This window comes from Hemicordylus capensis, chromosome 12 (assembly GCF_027244095.1).
Source record: "Hemicordylus capensis ecotype Gifberg chromosome 12, rHemCap1.1.pri, whole genome shotgun sequence".
Classification (NCBI taxonomy): Eukaryota; Metazoa; Chordata; class Lepidosauria; order Squamata; family Cordylidae; genus Hemicordylus; species Hemicordylus capensis.
This window is the reverse complement of record NC_069668.1, coordinates 2219353-2239989: the sequence shown is the minus strand read 5'-3', so window position 1 is coordinate 2239989 and position 20637 is coordinate 2219353.

Sequence of the window (20637 nt, the reverse complement as noted above, 5' to 3'; positions counted from 1 at the left end):
TGTGGCATGCAAAGACAAGACAGTGGAGGGGAATCAGGAATATTAAGAGTTTAATGAGACAGATCTTATGTACAGAGAGGCCAGTGGAGTCTGCCTTCAGTACTCTTGCTGCTGGCTGGTTTTTTGTTTTTTTTATAGCCCCGCCTCTACTCCAGGACTGGAATACCAGTCATTAAAGCCCCATTCAAAAGCTGGCCTGGATCAAGGAATGGATGCACCAAAAACACTGCAGTATCGTCTACTCTGACTGGCAGCATCACTCCAAGGTTTCAGGCAGGAGTCACAACAATGAAAGCACCACGGAGAGACCATCGAGGTCAAGTTGAAGACAGATCATCCTGGAGAGAATCGATCTAAGTGGTTGCTCTCAGTCAACACTGACTTGACGGCACTTAATCAATCAGTCAATTGCCTACTCTGACTGGCAGCGTCTCTCCAAGGTTTCAGGCAGGAGTCTTTCCCAAATGCTGCCTGGGTCCTTCTGCATCAAAGTAGATGCCCTAACATTGAGTTACAGCCCCACCCCCAATACCCTAGGAACATCGGAAGCTCCTGTCTACTGAGTCATTGGGCTGACTAGCTCAGCGTTGTCTACTCTGACCGGCAGCAGCTTTCCAAGGTTTTCAGGCTGCAGTCATTCCTAGTGCCACCTCCAGGTATTGAATGTGGGGCCTTCTGCATGTAAGCAGGTACTTGTCCAGCGAGCTATGGTCCCCATCCCCTACTTGCAGCGCTCACAGGTAGTCTCCCATCCAAATGTAAACCAGGGCAGACCCTGCTTAGCAAAGGGAGCTATTCCTGCTCGTGGCCGCAAGGCCATTAGCTCCTATGGCCACCGAAGGAAGGGCGGCGGGGGGGGGGGAGAAACCCAGGAGGAATCTGCTGGCCTGCAAATAGCGAGTGAAAATCCAGGCCCATTAAAATCTACATCGGCACTCCGAAACATCTGCGCCTCGCCCACCGCTGGTCCCGAGGCGAAATTCCCCATCAGCTTGACATTACAGCAAAGTCTATTTACCCAATTAACCGCAGCGCTCCCATTCCGGGCAGACATGAGATGCTACAGCTGCCGCATTTATCTGGGAGGCTAGCGTCAGAAAAGAGCAGGTCAGCAGAGGAGAAGTGCGCGGAGAAATACAAAGGGAACTGATTAAACCCACTCGTTGGAACAAGCTGGGGAGTGAGTGCGGGGAAGTCATCTTCCACAAACGGAGGACTCCAATTTAGATCCAGTTCAGAGCCGACGAACGGAGTGTGGTGTCGAGTCTGCTCCCTCTGGAGCTAGGCTTCGGGTGGGATCGCTAACCCAGATGGCGGCTGAGAGGAGGCATGGAAGACGTCTATAAAATTATGGGTTGGAGAGAGTGGGGCGGAGAGAAGTTCTTCTCCTTCATACTAGAACCAGGGGTGATCCCTTGGAAACTGACCGCCGGGGAATTTAGGACCCACAAAAGGAAGGATGTTTTCACAGCGCGCAGAATTAGGCTGCGGAACTCTCTGCCACTGGATGTGGTGGTGGCCACCAACTTGGATGGCTTTAAGCGGGGCTTGGACGAAATTGTGGAGGACATGGCTATCTATGGCTTTAATCCTGGGGGCTGTACGCTGCAAGATGCCCCCCAATACCAGTTGTAGGGAAGCGACTGCAGGGGAGGGGGCATGCCTTTACATCCTAGTTGTGGGCTTCTCAGCAGCATCTGGTGGGCCACTGTGGGAAACAGGATGCCAGTCTTGGATTAAGGGGGAAAGCAGGTCTGTTGACCAGACCGCCGAGGCCTCGCCTGTGAAGTCTTTGGGATCAGTCTGAACTATAACCACAGTCTGACCTCTGGAACTGGTCAGAGGTAAGAATGATCTTGTTCCCAGAGCTGATCTTGTTCCCAGACCTCAGACCGATGACAGACAGATCAGACCAGTTCCAAGGGGTCAGACTATGGGTAGAGTTCAGACTGATCTGGTTCCTAGAGGACAGACTGAGGTCAGAATGATCTGACCGGTCGCCAGAGGTCAGATTGTAGGATGAGGTGGGACTGATCTGGTTCCAAGAGGTCAGGACCCCTGGCTGTGGCTGCACTGACATGACACGGCTTAGGCAGTAGCTGTCTCGACCAATAAGCTCCAGGGTGGTGGCTATATAGAACGGTCACGACCCGGGAGGTGGCTACCTGGGTAGTGGCTGTCTCAACTGGTCAGGGCCCGGTTGGTGCCTGGCTCAACTGGTCATGGCTCAGGCAGGGGCTGCCTCCAGCGGTCAGGGCACGGGTGTTGGCTGGCCCGACTGGTCAGGGCCTAGGCGGTGTTTGACTGGTCAAGGCCAACCGGTTTGTGGCTGCCCTGCCTTGTTGACCAATCAAGGCCAACCAGTTTGTGGCTGCCCTGACTAATTGACCAATCAAGGCCAACCAGTTTGTGGCTGCCGTGCCTTGTTTACCAATCAAGGCCAACCAGTTTGTGGCTAGCCTGCCTGGTTGACCAGAAAAGGCCAACCAGTTTGTGGCTGCCCTGCCTGGTTGACCGGTCAAGGCCAACCAGTTATGGCCAAACTGCCTGGAAGACCGGTCAAGGCCAATGTTTGACTGGTCAAGGCCAACCAGTTTATGGCTAGCCTGCCTGGTTGACCAGAAAAGGACAACCAGTTTGTGGCTGCCCTGACTTTTTGACCGGTCAAGGCCAACCAGTTTGTGGCTGCCCTGCCTTGTTGACCGGTCAAAGCCTACCAGTTTATGGCCGAACTGCTGGTAGACCGGTCAAGGCCAACCAGTTGATGGCTGCAATGTCTGTTGACCAGTCAAGGCCAACAAGTTGATGGCTGCATTGACTGGTTGACCAGTCTAGTCCAACCATTTTATGGCTGCATTGACTGGTTGACCAGTCTAGTCCAACCACTTTGTGGCTGCCCTGCCTGGTTGACCGGTCAAGGCCAACCAGTTTATGGCTAGCCTGCCTGGTTGGCCAGAAAAGGCCAACCAGTTTGTGGCAGCCCTGCCTGGTTGACCGGTCAAGGCCAACCAGTTTATGGCTAGCCTACCTGGTTGACCAGAAAAGGCCAACCAGTTTGTGGCTGCCCTGAATTTTTGACCGGTCAAAGCCTACCAGTTTATGGCCAAACTGCCTGGTAGACCGGTCAAGGCCGATGTTTGACTGGTCAAGGCCTACCAGTTTATGGCTGCCCTACCTGGTTGACCGCTCAATGTCAACCTGTTTATGGTGGCATTGACTTGTTGACGAGTCCAGGCCAACCAGTTTATGGCCGCTCTAACTGGTTGACCGGTCAAGGCCAACCAATTTATGGCTGCCCTGAATGGTTAACCGGTAAAGACCGATGTTTGACTGGTCAAGACCAACCAGTTTATGGCTACCCTGCCTGGTTTACTGGTCAGGGCCAACCAGTTGATGGCTGCAACGTCTGTTGACCAGTCAAGGCCAACAAGTTTATGGCTGCATTGACTGGTTGACCCGTCCAGTCCAACCATTTTATGGCTGCATTGACTGGTTGACCAGTCTAGTCCAACCAGTTTATGGCTGCCCTGCCTGGTTGACCACTCAAGGCCAACCAGTTTATGGCTAGCCTGCCTGGTTGACCGGTCAAGGCCAAGCAGTTTATGGCTGCCCTGCCTGGTTGACTGGTCAAGGCCAACCAGTTTATGGCTGTAATGTCTGTTACTGGTCAAGGCCAACCAGTTTATGGCTGCAATGTCTGTTACTGGTCAAGGCCAACCAGGTTGTGGCTGCCCTGCCTGGTTTACCAGTCAAGGCCTAACAGTTTATGGCCAAACTGCCTGGTTGACCGGGCAAGGCCAACCAGTTTGTGGCTGCCCTGCCAAGTTGACTGGTCAAGGCCAACGAGTTTATGGCCACCTTGCCTGGTTGACCAGACAAGGAAAACCAGTTTGTGGCCGTCCTGCCTGGTTGACCGGTCAAGGCCTACCTGTTTATGGCTGACGTACCTGATAGACCGGTCAAGGCCAATGTTTGACCAGTCAAGGCCAACCAGTTTATGGCTGCCCTGCCTGGTTGACCGCTCAAGGCCAACCTGTTTATGGCCGCTCTGACTAGTTGACCAGTCAAGGCCAACCAGTTTATGGCTGCCCTGAATGGTTGACCAGTCAAGACCGATGTTTGACCAGTCAAGGACAAGCAGTTTATGGCTGCCCTGCCTGGTTGACCGCTCAAGGTCCACCTGTTTATGGCTGCATTAACTGGTTGACCAGTCCAGGCCAACCAGTTTATGGCCGCTCTGACTGGTTGACCGGTCAAGGCAAACCAGTTTATGACTGCCCTGATTGGTTGGCCAGTCAAGGCCTACTAATTTATGGCTGCATTGACTGGTTGACTGGTCTAGGCCAACCAATTTATGGCTGCCCTACCTGGTTGACCGCTCAAGGCCAACCTGTTTATGGCCACTCTGACTGGTTGACTGGTCAACGCCAACCAGTTTATGGCCACTCTGACTGGTTTGACTGGTCAAGGCTAACCAGTTCATGGCTGCCCTGACTGGTTAACCAGTCAAGACCGATGTTTGACCAGTCAATGACAAGCAGTTTATGGCCGCCCTGCCTGGTTGACTAGTAAAGGCCAAACAGTTTATGGCTGCAATGTCTGTTGACCAGTCCAGGCCAACCACTTTATGGCTGCTCTGACTGGTTGACCGGTCAAGGCCAACCAGTTTATGGCTGCCCTGAATGGTTGACCGGTCAAGATCGATGTTTGACCAGTCAAGGATAAGCAGTTTATGGCTACCCTGCCTGGTTGACCGGTCAAGGCCAACCAGTTTGTGGCTGCCCTGCCTAGTTGACTGGTCAAGGCCAACGGGTTTATGGCCACCTTGCCTGGTTGACCAGTCAAGGCAAACACTTTTTGGCCATCCTGCCTGGTTGACCAGTCAAGGCCAACCAGTTTATGGCTGCCCTGCTCGGTTGACCGGTCAAGGCCAACCAGTTTATGGCTGCAATGTCTGTTGACCAGTAAAGGCCAACCAGTTTATGGCTGCATTGACTGGTTGACCAGTCTAGTCCAACCAGTTTATGGCTGCCCTGCCTGGTTGACCGCTCAAGGCCAACCTGTTTATGGCCACTCTGACTGGTTCACCGGTCAAAGCCAACCAGTTTATCGCTGCCCTGACTGGTTGACCGGTCAAGACCGATGTTTGACCCATCAAGGACAAGCAGTTTGTGGCTGCCCTGCCTGGTTGACTGGTAAAGGCCAACCAGTTTATGGCTGCAATGTCTGTTACTGGTCAAGGCCAACCAGTTAATGGCTGCAATGTCTGTTACTGGTCAAGGCCCACCAGGTTGTGGCTGCCCTGCCTGGTAGACCGCTCAAGGCCTAACAGTTTATGGCCAACCTGCCTGGTTTACCGGTCAAGTCCAACCAGTTTGTGGCTGCCCTGCCTAGTTGACTGGTCAAGGCCAATGAGTTTATGGCCACTTTGCCTGGCTGACCAGACAAGGAAAGTTTGTGGCCGTACGTCCTGGATGACCGGTCAAGGCCTAACAGTTTATGGCCAAACTGCCTGGTACACCAGTCAAGGCAGATGTTTGATGGGTCAAGGCCTACCAGTTTATGGCTAGCCTACCTGGTGGACCACTCAATGTCAACCTGTTTATGGCTGCATTGACTGGTTGAGCAGTCCAGGCCAACCAGTTTATGGCTGCTATGACTGGTTGACCGGTCAAGGCCAACCAGTTTATGGCTGCCCTGAATGGTTGACCAGTCAAGACCGATGTTTGACCAGTCAAGGACAAGCAGTTTATGGCTGCCCTGCCTGGTTGACCGCTCAAGGCAAACCAGTTTATGACTGCCCTGATTGGTTGGCCAGTCAAGGCCTTCTAATTTATGGCTGCATTGAGTGGTTGACTGGTCTAGGCCAACCAATTTATGGCTGCCCTACCTGGTTGACCGCTCAAGGCCAACCTGTTTATGGCCACTCTGACTGGTTGACTGGTCAAGGCCCACCAGTTTATGGCTGCCCTGACTGGTTAACCAGTCAAGACCGATGTTTGACCAATCAAGGACAAGCAGTTTATGGCTGCCCTGCCTGGTTGAACAGTCAAGTCCAACCAGTTTATGGCTGCAATGTCTGTTGACTGGTCAAGGCCAACAAGTTTATGGCTGCAATGTCTGTTGACTGGTCAAGGCCAACCAGTTTATGGCTGCCCTGCCTGGTTGACCAGTCAAGGCCAACCAGTTTGTGGCCAACCTGCCTGGTTGTCCGGTCAAGGCCTACCAGTTTATGGCCGACATGCCTGGTCGACCGGTCAAGGCCAACCAGTTTATGGCTGCCCTGCCTGGTAGACCGCTCAAGGTCAACTGGTTTATGGCTGCATTGACTGGTTGACCAGTTGAGGTGAACCAGTTAATGGCCGCTCTGACTGGTTGACTGGTCAAGGCCAACCAGTTTATGGTTGCCATGACTGGTTGACTGGTCAAGGCCAACAAGTTTATGGCTGCAATGTCTGTTGACCAGTCAAGGCCAACCAGTTTATGACTGCCCTGACATGTTGACTGATCAAGGCCAACCAGTTTATGGCTGCATTGACTGGTTGACCGGTCTAGGCCAACCAGTTTATGGCTGCTTTGCCTGGTTGACTGCTCAAGGTCAACCTGTTTATGGCTGCATTGACTGGTTGACCAGTTGAGGTCAACCAGTTAATGGCCGCTCTGACTGGTTGACTGGTCAAGGCCAACCAGTTTATGGCTGCCATGACTGGTTGACTGGTCTATGCCAACCAATTTATGGCTGCTCTACCTGGTTGACCGCTCAAGGCCAACCTGTTTATTGCTGCTCTGACTGGTTGACCGGTCAAGGACAACCAGTTAATGGCCGCTCTGACTGGTTGACTGGTCAAGGCCAACCAGTTTATGGCTGCCATCACTGGTTGACTGGTCAAGACCAACAAGTTTATGGCTGCAATGTCTGTTGACGAGTCAAGGCCAACCAGTTTATGACTGCCCTGACATGTTGACTGATCAAGGCCAACCAGTTTATGGCTGCATTGACTGGTTGACCGGTCTAGGCCAACCAGTTTGTGGCTGCCCTGACTTTTTCACCGGTCAAGGCCAACCAGTTTGTGGCTGCCCTGACTTTTTGCCCGGTCAAGGCCAACCAGTTTATGGCTTCCCTGACCAGTTAACCGGTCAAGACTGATGTTTGACTGGTCAAGAAGAAGCAGTTTATGGCTGCCCTCCTTGGCTGACCGGTCAATTCCAACCAGTTGATGGCTGCAATGTCTGTTGACCAGTCAAGGCCAACCAGTTGATGGCTCCATTGACTGGTTGACCAGTCTAGTCCAAGCAGTTTATGGCTGCATTGACTGTTTGACCAGTCTAGTCCAACCACTTTGTGGCTGCCCTGCCTGGTTGACTGGTCAAGGCCAACCAGTTTATGGCTAGCCTGCCTGGTTGGCCAGAAAAGTCCAACCACTTTGTGGCTACCCTGCCTTGTTGACCGGTCGAAGCCTAGCAGTTTATGGCCGAACTGCCTGGTAGACCAGTCAAGGCCGATGTTTGACCAGTCCAGGTCAACCAGTGTATGGCTGCCCTGCCTGGTTGACCGCTCAAGGTCCATCTGTTTATGGCTGCATTAACTTGTTGACCAGTCCCGGCCAAACAGTTTATGGCCGCTCTGACTGGTTCACCGGTCAAGGCAAAACAGTTTATGACTGCCCTGATTGGTTGGTCAGTCAATGCCTACTAATTTATGGCTGCATTTACTGGTTGTCTTGTCTAGGCCAACCAATTTATGGCTGCCCAACGTGGTTGACCGCTCAATGTCAACATGTTTATGGCTGCATTGACTGGTTGACCAGTCCAGGCCAACCATTTTATGGCTGCCTTAATGGTTGACTGGTCAAGACTGATGTTTGACCGGTCAAGGACAAGCAGTTTATGGCTACCCTGCCTGGTTGACCGGTCAAGGCCGACCAGTTGATGGCTGCAATGTCTGTTGACCAGTCAAGGCCAACCAGTTGATGGCTGCATTGACTGGTTGACCAGTCTAGTCCAACCATTTTATGGCTGCATTGACTGGTTGACCAGTCTAGTCCAACCAGTTTGTGGCAGCCCTGCCTGGTTGACCGGTCAAGGCCAACCAGTTTATGGCTAGTCTGCCTGGTTGACCAGAAAAGGCCAACCAGTTTGTGGCTGCCCTGCCTTGTTGACTGGTCAAAGCCTACCAGTTTATGGCCGAACTGCCTGGTAGACCGGTCAAGGCCGATGTTTGACTGGACAAGGCCTACCAGTTTATGGCTGCCCTAACTGGTTGACCACTTAATGTCAACCTGTTTATGGCTGCATTGACTGGTTGACCAGTCCAGGCCAACCAGTTTATGGCTGCTCTGACTGGTTGACGGGTCAAGGCCAACTGGTTTATGGCTGCCCTAAATGGTTGACTGGTCAAGACCGATGTTTGACCGGTCAAGGACAAGCAGTTTATGGCTACCATGCCTGGTTGACAGGTCAAGGCCAACCAGTTGATGGCTGCAATGTCTGTTGACCAGTCAAGGCCAACCAGTTAATGGCTGCATTGACTGGTTGACCCGTCTAGTCCAACCATTTTATGGCTGCATTGACTGGTTGACCAGTCTAGTCCAACCAGTTTATGGCTGCCCTGCCTGGTTGAACGCTCAAGGCCAAACAGTTTATGGCTAGCCTGCCTGGTTGACGGGTCAAGGCCAACCAGTTTATGGCTGCCCTGACTGGTTGACCGGTCAAGACCGATGTTTGACCCGTCAAGGACAAGCACTTTATGGCTGCCCTGCTTTGTTGGACAGTAAAGGCCAACCAGTTTATGGCTGCAATGTCTGTTGACTGGTCAAGGCCTACCAGTTTATGGCTGCAATGTCTGTTGACTGGTCAAGGCCAACCAGTTTCTGGCTGCCGTGCCTGGTTGACCGGTCAAGGCCAACCAGTTTGTGGCCACCCTGCCTGGTTGTCCGGTCAAGGACTACCAGTTTATGGCCGACATGCCTGGTAGACCGGTCAATGCCAACCAGTTTATGGCTGCCCTGCCTTGTTGACCGCTCAAGGTCAACCTGCTTTTGGCTGCATTGACTGGTTGACCAGCTGAGGTCAACCAGTTTATGGCCGCTCTGACTGGTTGACCAGTCAAGGCCAACCAGTTTATGGCTGCCATGACTGGTTGACCGGACACGGCCAACAAGTTTATGGTTGCAATGTCTGTTGACCAGTCTAGGCCAACCAGTTTGTTGCTGCCCAGACTTTTTGACTGGTCAAGGCCAACCAGTTTATGGCTGCCCTGCCTAGTTGACTGGTCAAGGCCAAACAGTTTGTGGCTGCTCTGACTGGTTGACCGGTCAAGGCCAACCAGTTTATGACTTCCCTGACCGGTTAACCAGTCAAGACCGATGTTTGACTGGTCAAGGACAAGCAGTTTATGACTGCCCTGCCTGGCTGACTGGTCAAGGCCAAACAGTTGATGGCTGCAATGTCTGTTGACCAGTCAAGGCCAACCAGTTTGTGGCTGCCCTGACTTTTTGACCGGTCACGGCCAACCAGTTTGTGGCTGCCCTGCCTTGTTGACTGGTCAAAGCGTACCAGTTTAAGGCCGAACTGCCTGGTTGCCTTGCTGACCGGTCAAGGCCAAACAGTTGATGGCTGCAATGTCTGTTGACCAGTCAAGGTCCACCTGTTTATGGCTGCATTAACTGGTTGACCAGTCCAGGACAACCAGTTTATGGCTGCTCTGACTGGTTGACCTGTCAAGGAAAACCAGTTTATGACTGCCCTGATTGGTTGGCCAGTCAAGACCTACTAATTTATGGCTGCATTGACTGGTTGACTGGTCTAGGCCAACCAATTGATGGCTGACCTACCTGGTTGACCGCTCAAGGCCAACCTGTTTATGGCCGCTCTGACTGGTTGACTGGTCAACGCCAACCAGTTTATGGCCACTCTGACTGGTTTGACTGGTCAAGGCTAACCAGTTTATGGCTGCAATGTCTGTTGACCAGTCCAGGCCAACCACTTTAAGGCTGCTCTGACTGGTTGACCGGTCAAGATCAATGTTGGACTGGTCAAGGATAAGCAGTTTATGGCTACCCTGCCTGGTTGACCAGTCAAGCCCTACCAGTTTGTGGCTGCCCTGCCTGGTGGTCCGGTCAAGGCCTACCAGTTTATGGCCGACATGCCTGGTTGACCGGTCAAAGCATACCAGTTTATGGCCGAACTGCCTGGTACACCAGTCAAGGCAGATGTTTGATGGGTCAAGGCCTACCAGTTTATGGCTAGCCTACCTGATGGACCACTCAATGTCAACCTGTTTATGGCTGCATTGACTGGTTGAGCAGTCCAGGCCAACCAGTTTATGGCTGCTATGACTGGTTGACCGGTCAAGGCCAACCAGTTTATGGCTGCCCTGAATGGTTGACCAGTCAAGACCGATGTTTGACCAGTCAAGGACAAGCAGTTTATGGCTGCCCTGCCTGGTTGACTGCTCAAGGCAAACCAGTTTATGACTGCCCTGATTGGTTGGCCAGTCAAGGCCTTCTAATTTATGGCTGTATTGAGTGGTTGACTGGTCTAGGCCAACCAATTTATGGCTGCCCTACCTGGTTGACCGCTCAAGGCCAACCTGTTTATTGCCACTCTGACTGGTTGACCGGTCAAGGCCAACCAGTTTATGGCCACTCTGACTGGTTGACTGGTCAAGGCCCACCAGTTTATGGCTGCCCTGACTGGTTAACCAGTCAAGACCGATGTTTGACCAATCAAGGACAAGCAGTTTATGGCTGCCCTGCCTGGTTGAACAGTCAAGTCCAACCAGTTTATGGCTGCAATGTCTGTTGACTGGTCAAGGCCAACAAGTTTATGGCTGCAATGTCTGTTGACTGGTCAAGGCCAACCAGTTTATGGCTGCCCTGCCTGGTTGACCAGTCAAGGCCAACCAGTTTGTGGCCAACCTGCCTGGTTGTCCGGTCAAGGCCTACCAGTTTATGGCCGACATGCCTGGTCGACCGGTCAAGGCCAACCAGTTTATGGCTGCCCTGCCTGGTAGACCGCTCAAGGTCAACTGGTTTATGGCTGCATTGACTGGTTGACCAGTTGAGGTGAACCAGTTAATGGCCGCTCTGACTGGTTGACTGGTCAAGGCCAACCAGTTTATGGTTGCCATGACTGGTTGACTGGTCAAGGCCAACAAGTTTATGGCTGCAATGTCTGTTGACCAGTCAAGGCCAACCAGTTTATGACTGCCCTGACATGTTGACTGATCAAGGCCAACCAGTTTATGGCTGCATTGACTGGTTGACCGGTCTAGGCCAACCAGTTTATGGCTGCTTTGCCTGGTTGACTGCTCAAGGTCAACCTGTTTATGGCTGCATTGACTGGTTGACCAGTTGAGGTCAACCAGTTAATGGCCGCTCTGACTGGTTGACTGGTCAAGGCCAACCAGTTTATGGCTGCCATGACTGGTTGACTGGTCTATGCCAACCAATTTATGGCTGCTCTACCTGGTTGACCGCTCAAGGCCAACCTGTTTATTGCTGCTCTGACTGGTTGACCGGTCAAGGACAACCAGTTAATGGCCGCTCTGACTGGTTGACTGGTCAAGGCCAACCAGTTTATGGCTGCCATCACTGGTTGACTGGTCAAGGCCAACAAGTTTATGGCTGCAATGTCTGTTGACGAGTCAAGGCCAACCAGTTTATGACTGCCCTGACATGTTGACTGATCAAGGCCAACCAGTTTATGGCTGCATTGACTGGTTGACCGGTCTAGGCCAACCAGTTTGTGGCTGCCCTGACTTTTTCACCGGTCAAGGCCAACCAGTTTGTGGCTGCCCTGACTTTTTGCCCGGTCAAGGCCAACCAGTTTATGGCTTCCCTGACCAGTTAACCGGTCAAGACTGATGTTTGACTGGTCAAGAAGAAGCAGTTTATGGCTGCCCTCCTTGGCTGACCGGTCAATTCCAACCAGTTGATGGCTGCAATGTCTGTTGACCAGTCAAGGCCAACCAGTTGATGGCTCCATTGACTGGTTGACCAGTCTAGTCCAAGCAGTTTATGGCTGCATTGACTGTTTGACCAGTCTAGTCCAACCACTTTGTGGCTGCCCTGCCTGGTTGACTGGTCAAGGCCAACCAGTTTATGGCTAGCCTGCCTGGTTGGCCAGAAAAGTCCAACCACTTTGTGGCTACCCTGCCTTGTTGACCGGTCGAAGCCTAGCAGTTTATGGCCGAACTGCCTGGTAGACCAGTCAAGGCCGATGTTTGACCAGTCCAGGTCAACCAGTGTATGGCTGCCCTGCCTGGTTGACCGCTCAAGGTCCATCTGTTTATGGCTGCATTAACTTGTTGACCAGTCCCGGCCAAACAGTTTATGGCCGCTCTGACTGGTTCACCGGTCAAGGCAAAACAGTTTATGACTGCCCTGATTGGTTGGTCAGTCAATGCCTACTAATTTATGGCTGCATTTACTGGTTGTCTCGTCTAGGCCAACCAATTTATGGCTGCCCAACGTGGTTGACCGCTCAATGTCAACATGTTTATGGCTGCATTGACTGGTTGACCAGTCCAGGCCAACCATTTTATGGCTGCCTTAATGGTTGACTGGTCAAGACTGATGTTTGACCGGTCAAGGACAAGCAGTTTATGGCTACCCTGCCTGGTTGACCGGTCAAGGCCGACCAGTTGATGGCTGCAATGTCTGTTGACCAGTCAAGGCCAACCAGTTGATGGCTGCATTGACTGGTTGACCAGTCTAGTCCAACCATTTTATGGCTGCATTGACTGGTTGACCAGTCTAGTCCAACCAGTTTGTGGCAGCCCTGCCTGGTTGACCGGTCAAGGCCAACCAGTCTATGGCTAGTCTGCCTGGTTGACCAGAAAAGGCCAACCAGTTTGTGGCTGCCCTGCCTTGTTGACTGGTCAAAGCCTACCAGTTTATGGCCGAACTGCCTGGTAGACCGGTCAAGGCCGATGTTTGACTGGACAAGGCCTACCAGTTTATGGCTGCCCTAACTGGTTGACCACTTAATGTCAACCTGTTTATGGCTGCATTGACTGGTTGACCAGTCCAGGCCAACCAGTTTATGGCTGCTCTGACTGGTTGACGGGTCAAGGCCAACTGGTTTATGGCTGCCCTAAATGGTTGACTGGTCAAGACCGATGTTTGACCGGTCAAGGACAAGCAGTTTATGACTACCATGCCTGGTTGACAGGTCAAGGCCAACCAGTTGATGGCTGCAATGTCTGTTGACCAGTCAAGGCCAACCAGTTAATGGCTGCATTGACTGGTTGACCCGTCTAGTCCAACCATTTTATGGCTGCATTGACTGGTTGACCAGTCTAGTCCAACCAGTTTATGGCTGCCCTGCCTGGTTGAACGCTCAAGGCCAAACAGTTTATGGCTAGCCTGCCTGGTTGATGGGTCAAGGCCAACCAGTTTATGGCTGCCCTGACTGGTTGACCGGTCAAGACCGATGTTTGACCCGTCAAGGACAAGCACTTTATGGCTGCCCTGCCTTGTTGGACAGTAAAGGCCAACCAGTTTATGGCTGCAATGTCTGTTGACTGGTCAAGGCCTACCAGTTTATGGCTGCAATGTCTGTTGACTGGTCAAGGCCAACCAGTTTCTGGCTGCCGTGCCTGGTTGACCGGTCAAGGCCAACCAGTTTGTGGCCACCCTGCCTGGTTGTCCGGTCAAGGACTACCAGTTTATGGCCGACATGCCTGGTAGACCGGTCAATGCCAACCAGTTTATGGCTGCCCTGCCTTGTTGACCGCTCAAGGTCAACCTGCTTTTGGCTGCATTGACTGGTTGACCAGCTGAGGTCAACCAGTTTATGGCCGCTCTGACTGGTTGACCAGTCAAGGCCAACCAGTTTATGGCTGCCATGACTGGTTGACCGGACACGGCCAACAAGTTTATGGTTGCAATGTCTGTTGACCAGTCTAGGCCAACCAGTTTGTTGCTGCCCAGACTTTTTGACCGGTCAAGGCCAACCAGTTTGTGGCTGCCCTGCCTTGTTGACCGGTCAAAGCCTACCAGTTTATGGCTGCCCTGCCTAGTTGACTGGTCAAGGCCAAACAGTTTGTGGCTGCTCTGACTGGTTGACCGGTCAAGGCCAACCAGTTTATGACTTCCCTGACCGGTTAACCAGTCAAGACCGATGTTTGACTGGTCAAGGACAAGCAGTTTATGACTGCCTTGCCTGGCTGACTGGTCAAGGCCAAACAGTTGATGGCTGCAATGTCTGTTGACCAGTCAAGGCCAACCAGTTTGTGGCTGCCCTGACTTTTTGACCGGTCACGGCCAACCAGTTTGTGGCTGCCCTGCCTTGTTGAATGGTCAAAGCGTACCAGTTTAAGGCCGAACTGCCTGGTTGCCTTGCTGACCGGTCAAGGCCAAACAGTTGATGGCTGCAATGTCTGTTGACCAGTCAAGGTCCACCTGTTTATGGCTGCATTAACTGGTTGACCAGTCCAGGACAACCAGTTTATGGCTGCTCTGACTGGTTGACCTGTCAAGGAAAACCAGTTTATGACTGCCCTGATTGGTTGGCCAGTCAAGGCCTACTAATTTATGGCTGCCTTGACTGGTTGACTGGTCTAGGCCAACCAATTGATGGCTGCCCTACCTGGTTGACCGCTCAAGGCCAACCTGTTTATGGCCGCTCTGACTGGTTGACTGGTCAACGCCAACCAGTTTATGGCCACTCTGACTGGTTTGACTGGTCAAGGCTAACCAGTTTATGGCTGCAATGTCTGTTGACCAGTCCAGGCCAACCACTTTAAGGCTGCTCTGACTGGTTGACCGGTCAAGATCAATGTTGGACTGGTCAAGGATAAGCAGTTTATGGCTACCCTGCCTGGTTGACCAGTCAAGGCCTACCAGTTTGTGGCTGCCCTGCCTGGTGGTACGGTCAAGGCCTTCCAGTTTATGGCCGACATGCCTGGTTGACCGGTCAAAGCATACCAGTTTATGGCCGAACTGCCTGGTACACCAGTCAAGGCAGATGTTTGATGGGTCAAGGCCTACCAGTTTATGGCTAGCCTACCTGGTGGACCACTCAATGTCAACCTGTTTATGGCTGCATTGACTGGTTGAGCAGTCCAGGCCAACCAGTTTATGGCTGCTATGACTGGTTGACCGGTCAAGGCCAACCAGTTTATGGCTGCCCTGAATGGTTGACCAGTCAAGACCGATGTTTGACCAGTCAAGGACAAGCAGTTTATGGCTGCCCTGCCTGGTTGACCGCTCAAGGCAAACCAGTTTATGACTGCCCTGATTGGTTGGCCAGTCAAGGCCTTCTAATTTATGGCTGCATTGAGTGGTTGACTGGTCTAGGCCAACCAATTTATGGCTGCCCTACCTGGTTGACCGCTCAAGGCCAACCTGTTTATTGCCACTCTGACTGGTTGACCGGTCAAGGCCAACCAGTTTATGGCCACTCTGACTGGTTGACTGGTCAAGGCCCACCAGTTTATGGCTGCCCTGACTGGTTAACCAGTCAAGACGATGTTTGACCAATCAAGGACAAGCAGTTTATGGCTGCCCTGCCTGGTTGAACAGTCAAGTCCAACCAGTTTATGGCTGCAATGTCTGTTGACTGGTCAAGGCCAACAAGTTTATGGCTGCAATGTCTGTTGACTGGTCAAGGCCAACCAGTTTATGGCTGCCCTGCCTGGTTGACCAGTCAAGGCCAACCAGTTTGTGGCCAACCTGCCTGGTTGTCCGGTCAAGGCCTACCAGTTTATGGCCGACATGCCTGGTCGACCGGTCAAGGCCAACCAGTTTATGGCTGCCCTGCCTGGTAGACCGCTCAAGGTCAACTGGTTTATGGCTGCATTGACTGGTTGACCAGTTGAGGTGAACCAGTTAATGGCCGCTCTGACTGGTTGACTGGTCAAGGCCAACCAGTTTATGGTTGCCATGACTGGTTGACTGGTCAAGGCCAACAAGTTTATGGCGCAATGTCTGTTGACCAGTCAAGGCCAACCAGTTTATGACTGCCCTGACATGTTGACTGATCAAGGCCAACCAGTTTATGGCTGCATTGACTGGTTGACCGGTATAGGCCAACCAGTTTATGGCTGCTTTGCCTGGTTGACTGCTCAAGGTCAACCTGTTTATGGCTGCATTGACTGGTTGACCAGTTGAGGTCAACCAGTTAATGGCCGCTCTGACTGGTTGACTGGTCAAGGCCAACCAGTTTATGGCTGCCATGACTGGTTGACTGGTCTATGCCGACCAATTTATGGCTGCTCTACCTGGTTGACCGCTCAAGGCCAACCTGTTTATTGCTGCTCTGACTGGTTGACCGGTCAAGGACAACCAGTTAATGGCCGCTCTGACTGGTTGACTGGTCAAGGCCAACCAGTTTATGGCTGCCATCACTGGTTGACTGGTCAAGACCAACAAGTTTATGGCTGCAATGTCTGTTGACGAGTCAAGGCCAACCAGTTTATGACTGCCCTGACATGTTGACTGATCAAGGCCAACCAGTTTATGGCTGCATTGACTGGTTGACCGGTCTAGGCCAACCAGTTTGTGGCTGCCCTGACTTTTTCACCGGTCAAGGCCAACCAGTTTGTGGCTGCCCTGACTTTTTGCCCGGTCAAGGCCAACCAGTTTATGGCTTCCCTGACCAGTTAACCGGTCAAGACTGATGTTTGACTGGTCAAGAAGAAGCAGTTTATGGCTGCCCTCCTTGGCTGACCGGTCAATTCCAACCAGTTGATGGCTGCAATGTCTGTTGACCAGTCAAGGCCAACCAGTTGATGGCTCCATTGACTGGTTGACCAGTCTAGTCCAAGCAGTTTATGGCTGCATTGACTGTTTGACCAGTCTAGTCCAACCACTTTGTGGCTGCCCTGCCTGGTTGACCGGTCAAGGCCAACCAGTTTATGGCTAGCCTGCCTGGTTGGCCAGAAAAGTCCAACCACTTTGTGGCTACCCTGCCTTGTTGACCGGTCGAAGCCTAGCAGTTTATGGCCGAACTGCCTGGTAGACCAGTCAAGGCCGATGTTTGACCAGTCCAGGTCAACCAGTGTATGGCTGCCCTGCCTGGTTGACCGCTCAAGGTCCATCTGTTTATGGCTGCATTAACTTGTTGACCAGTCCCGGCCAAACAGTTTATGGCCGCTCTGACTGGTTCACCGGTCAAGGCAAAACAGTTTATGACTGCCCTGATTGGTTGGTCAGTCAATGCCTACTAATTTATGGCTGCATTTACTGGTTGTCTCGTCTAGGCCAACCAATTTATGGCTGCCCAATGTGGTTGACCGCTCAATGTCAACATGTTTATGGCTGCATTGACTGGTTGACCAGTCCAGGCCAACCATTTTATGGCTGCCTTAATGGTTGACTGGTCAAGACTGATGTTTGACCGGTCAAGGACAAGCAGTTTATGGCTACCCTGCCTGGTTGACCGGTCAAGGCCGACCAGTTGATGGCTGCAATGTCTGTTGACCAGTCAAGGCCAACCAGTTGATGGCTGCATTGACTGGTTGACCAGTCTAGTCCAACCATTTTATGGCTGCATTGACTGGTTGACCAGTCTAGTCCAACCAGTTTGTGGCAGCCCTGCCTGGTTGACCGGTCAAGGCCAACCAGTTTATGGCTAGTCTGCCTGGTTGACCAGAAAAGGCCAACCAGTTTGTGGCTGCCCTGCCTTGTTGACTGGTCAAAGCCTACCAGTTTATGGCCGAACTGCCTGGTAGACCGGTCAAGGCCGATGTTTGACTGGACAAGGCCTACCAGTTTATGGCTGCCCTAACTGGTTGACCACTTAATGTCAACCTGTTTATGGCTGCATTGACTGGTTGACCAGTCCAGGCCAACCAGTTTATGGCTGCTCTGACTGGTTGACGGGTCAAGGCCAACTGGTTTATGGCTGCCCTAAATGGTTGACTGGTCAAGACCGATGTTTGACCGGTCAAGGACAAGCAGTTTATGGCTACCATGCCTGGTTGACAGGTCAAGGCCAACCAGTTGATGGCTGCAATGTCTGTTGACCAGTCAAGGCCAACCAGTTAATGGCTGCATTGACTGGTTGACCCGTCTAGTCCAACCATTTTATGGCTGCATTGACTGGTTGACCAGTCTAGTCCAACCAGTTTATGGCTGCCCTGCCTGGTTGAACGCTCAAGGCCAAACAGTTTATGGCTAGCCTGCCTGGTTGACGGGTCAAGGCCAACCAGTTTATGGCTGCCCTGACTGGTTGATCGGTCAAGACCGATGTTTGACCCGTCAAGGACAAGCACTTTATGGCTGCCCTGCTTTGTTGGACAGTAAAGGCCAACCAGTTTATGGCTGCAATGTCTGTTGACTGGTCAAGGCCTACCAGTTTATGGCTGCAATGTCTGTTGACTGGTCAAGGCCAACCAGTTTCTGGCAGCCGTGCCTGGTTGACCGGTCAAGGCCAACCAGTTTGTGGCCACCCTGCCTGGTTGTCCGGTCAAGGACTACCAGTTTATGGCCGACATGCCTGGTAGACCGGTCAATGCCAACCAGTTTATGGCTGCCCTGCCTTGTTGACCGCTCAAGGTCAACCTGCTTTTGGCTGCATTGACTGGTTGACCAGCTGAGGTCAACCAGTTTATGGCCGCTCTGACTGGTTGACCAGTCAAGGCCAACCAGTTTATGGCTGCCATGACTGGTTGACCGGACACGGCCAACAAGTTTATGGTTGCAATGTCTGTTGACCAGTCTAGGCCAACCAGTTTGTTGCTGCCCAGACTTTTTGACTGGTCAAGGCCAACCAGTTTATGGCTGCCCTGCCTAGTTGACTGGTCAAGGCCAAACAGTTTGTGGCTGCTCTGACTGGTTGACCGGTCAAGGCCAACCAGTTTATGACTTCCCTGACCGGTTAACCAGTCAAGACCGATGTTTGACTGGTCAAGGACAAGCAGTTTATGACTGCCCTGCCTGGCTGACTGGTCAAGGCCAAACAGTTGATGGCTGCAATGTCTGTTGACCAGTCAAGGCCAACCAGTTTGTGGCTGCCCTGACTTTTTGACCGGTCACGGCCAACCAGTTTGTGGCTGCCCTGCCTTGTTGACTGGTCAAAGCGTACCAGTTTAAGGCCGAACTGCCTGGTTGCCTTGCTGACCGGTCAAGGCCAAACAGTTGATGGCTGCAATGTCTGTTGACCAGTCAAGGTCCACCTGTTTATGGCTGCATTAACTGGTTGACCAGTCCAGGACAACCAGTTTATGGCTGCTCTGACTGGTTGACCTGTCAAGGAAAACCAGTTTATGACTGCCCTGATTGGTTGGCCAGTCAAGACCTACTAATTTATGGCTGCATTGACTGGTTGACTGGTCTAGGCCAACCAATTGATGGCTGACCTACCTGGTTGACCGCTCAAGGCCAACCTGTTTATGGCCACTCTGACTGGTTGACTGGTCAACGCCAACCAGTTTATGGCCACTCTGACTGGTTTGACTGGTCAAGGCTAACCAGTTTATGGCTGCAATGTCTGTTGACCAGTCCAGGCCAACCACTTTAAGGCTGCTCTGACTGGTTGACCGGTCAAGATCAATGTTGGACTGGTCAAGGATAAGCAGTTTATGGCTACCCTGCCTGGTTGACCAGTCAAGCCCTACCAGTTTGTGGCTGGCCTGCCTGGTGGTCCGGTCAAGGCCTACCAGTTTATGGCCGACATGCCTGGTTTACCGGTCAAAGCATACCAGTTTATGGCCGAACTGCCTGGTACACCAGTCAAGGCAGATGTTTGATGGGTCAAGGCCTACCAGTTTATGGCTAGCCTACCTGGTGGACCACTCAATGTCAACCTGTTTATGGCTGCATTGACTGGTTGAGCAGTCCAGGCCAACCAGTTTATGGCTGCTATGACTGGTTGACCGGTCAAGGCCAACCAGTTTATGGCTGCCCTGAATGGTTGACCAGTCAAGACCGATGTTTGACCAGTCAAGGACAAGCAGTTTATGGCTGCCCTGCCTGGTTGACCGCTCAAGGCAAACCAGTTTATGACTGCCCTGATTGGTTGGCCAGTCAAGGCCTTCTAATTTATGGCTGCATTGAGTGGTTGACTGGTCTAGGCCAACCAATTTATGGCTGCCCTACCTGGTTGACCGCTCAAGGCCAACCTGTTTATTGCCACTCTGACTGGTTGACCGGTCAAGGCCAACCAGTTTATGGCCACTCTGACTGGTTGACTGGTCAAGGCCCACCAGTTTATGGCTGCCCTGACTGGTTAACCAGTCAAGACCGATGTTTGACCAATCAAGGACAAGCAGTTTATGGCTGCCCTGCCTGGTTGAACAGTCAAGTCCAACCAGTTTATGGCTGCAATGTCTGTTGACTGGTCAAGGCCAACAAGTTTATGGCTGCAATGTCTGTTGACTGGTCAAGGCCAACCAGTTTATGGCTGCCCTGCCTGGTTGACCAGTCAAGGCCAACCAGTTTGTGGCCAACCTGCCTGGTTGTCCGGTCAAGGCCTACCAGTTTATGGCCGACATGCCTGGTCGACCGGTCAAGGCCAACCAGTTTATGGCTGCCCTGCCTGGTAGACCGCTCAAGGTCAACTGGTTTATGGCTGCATTGACTGGTTGACCAGTTGAGGTGAACCAGTTAATGGCCGCTCTGACTGGTTGACTGGTCAAGGCCAACCAGTTTATGGTTGCCATGACTGGTTGACTGGTCAAGGCCAACA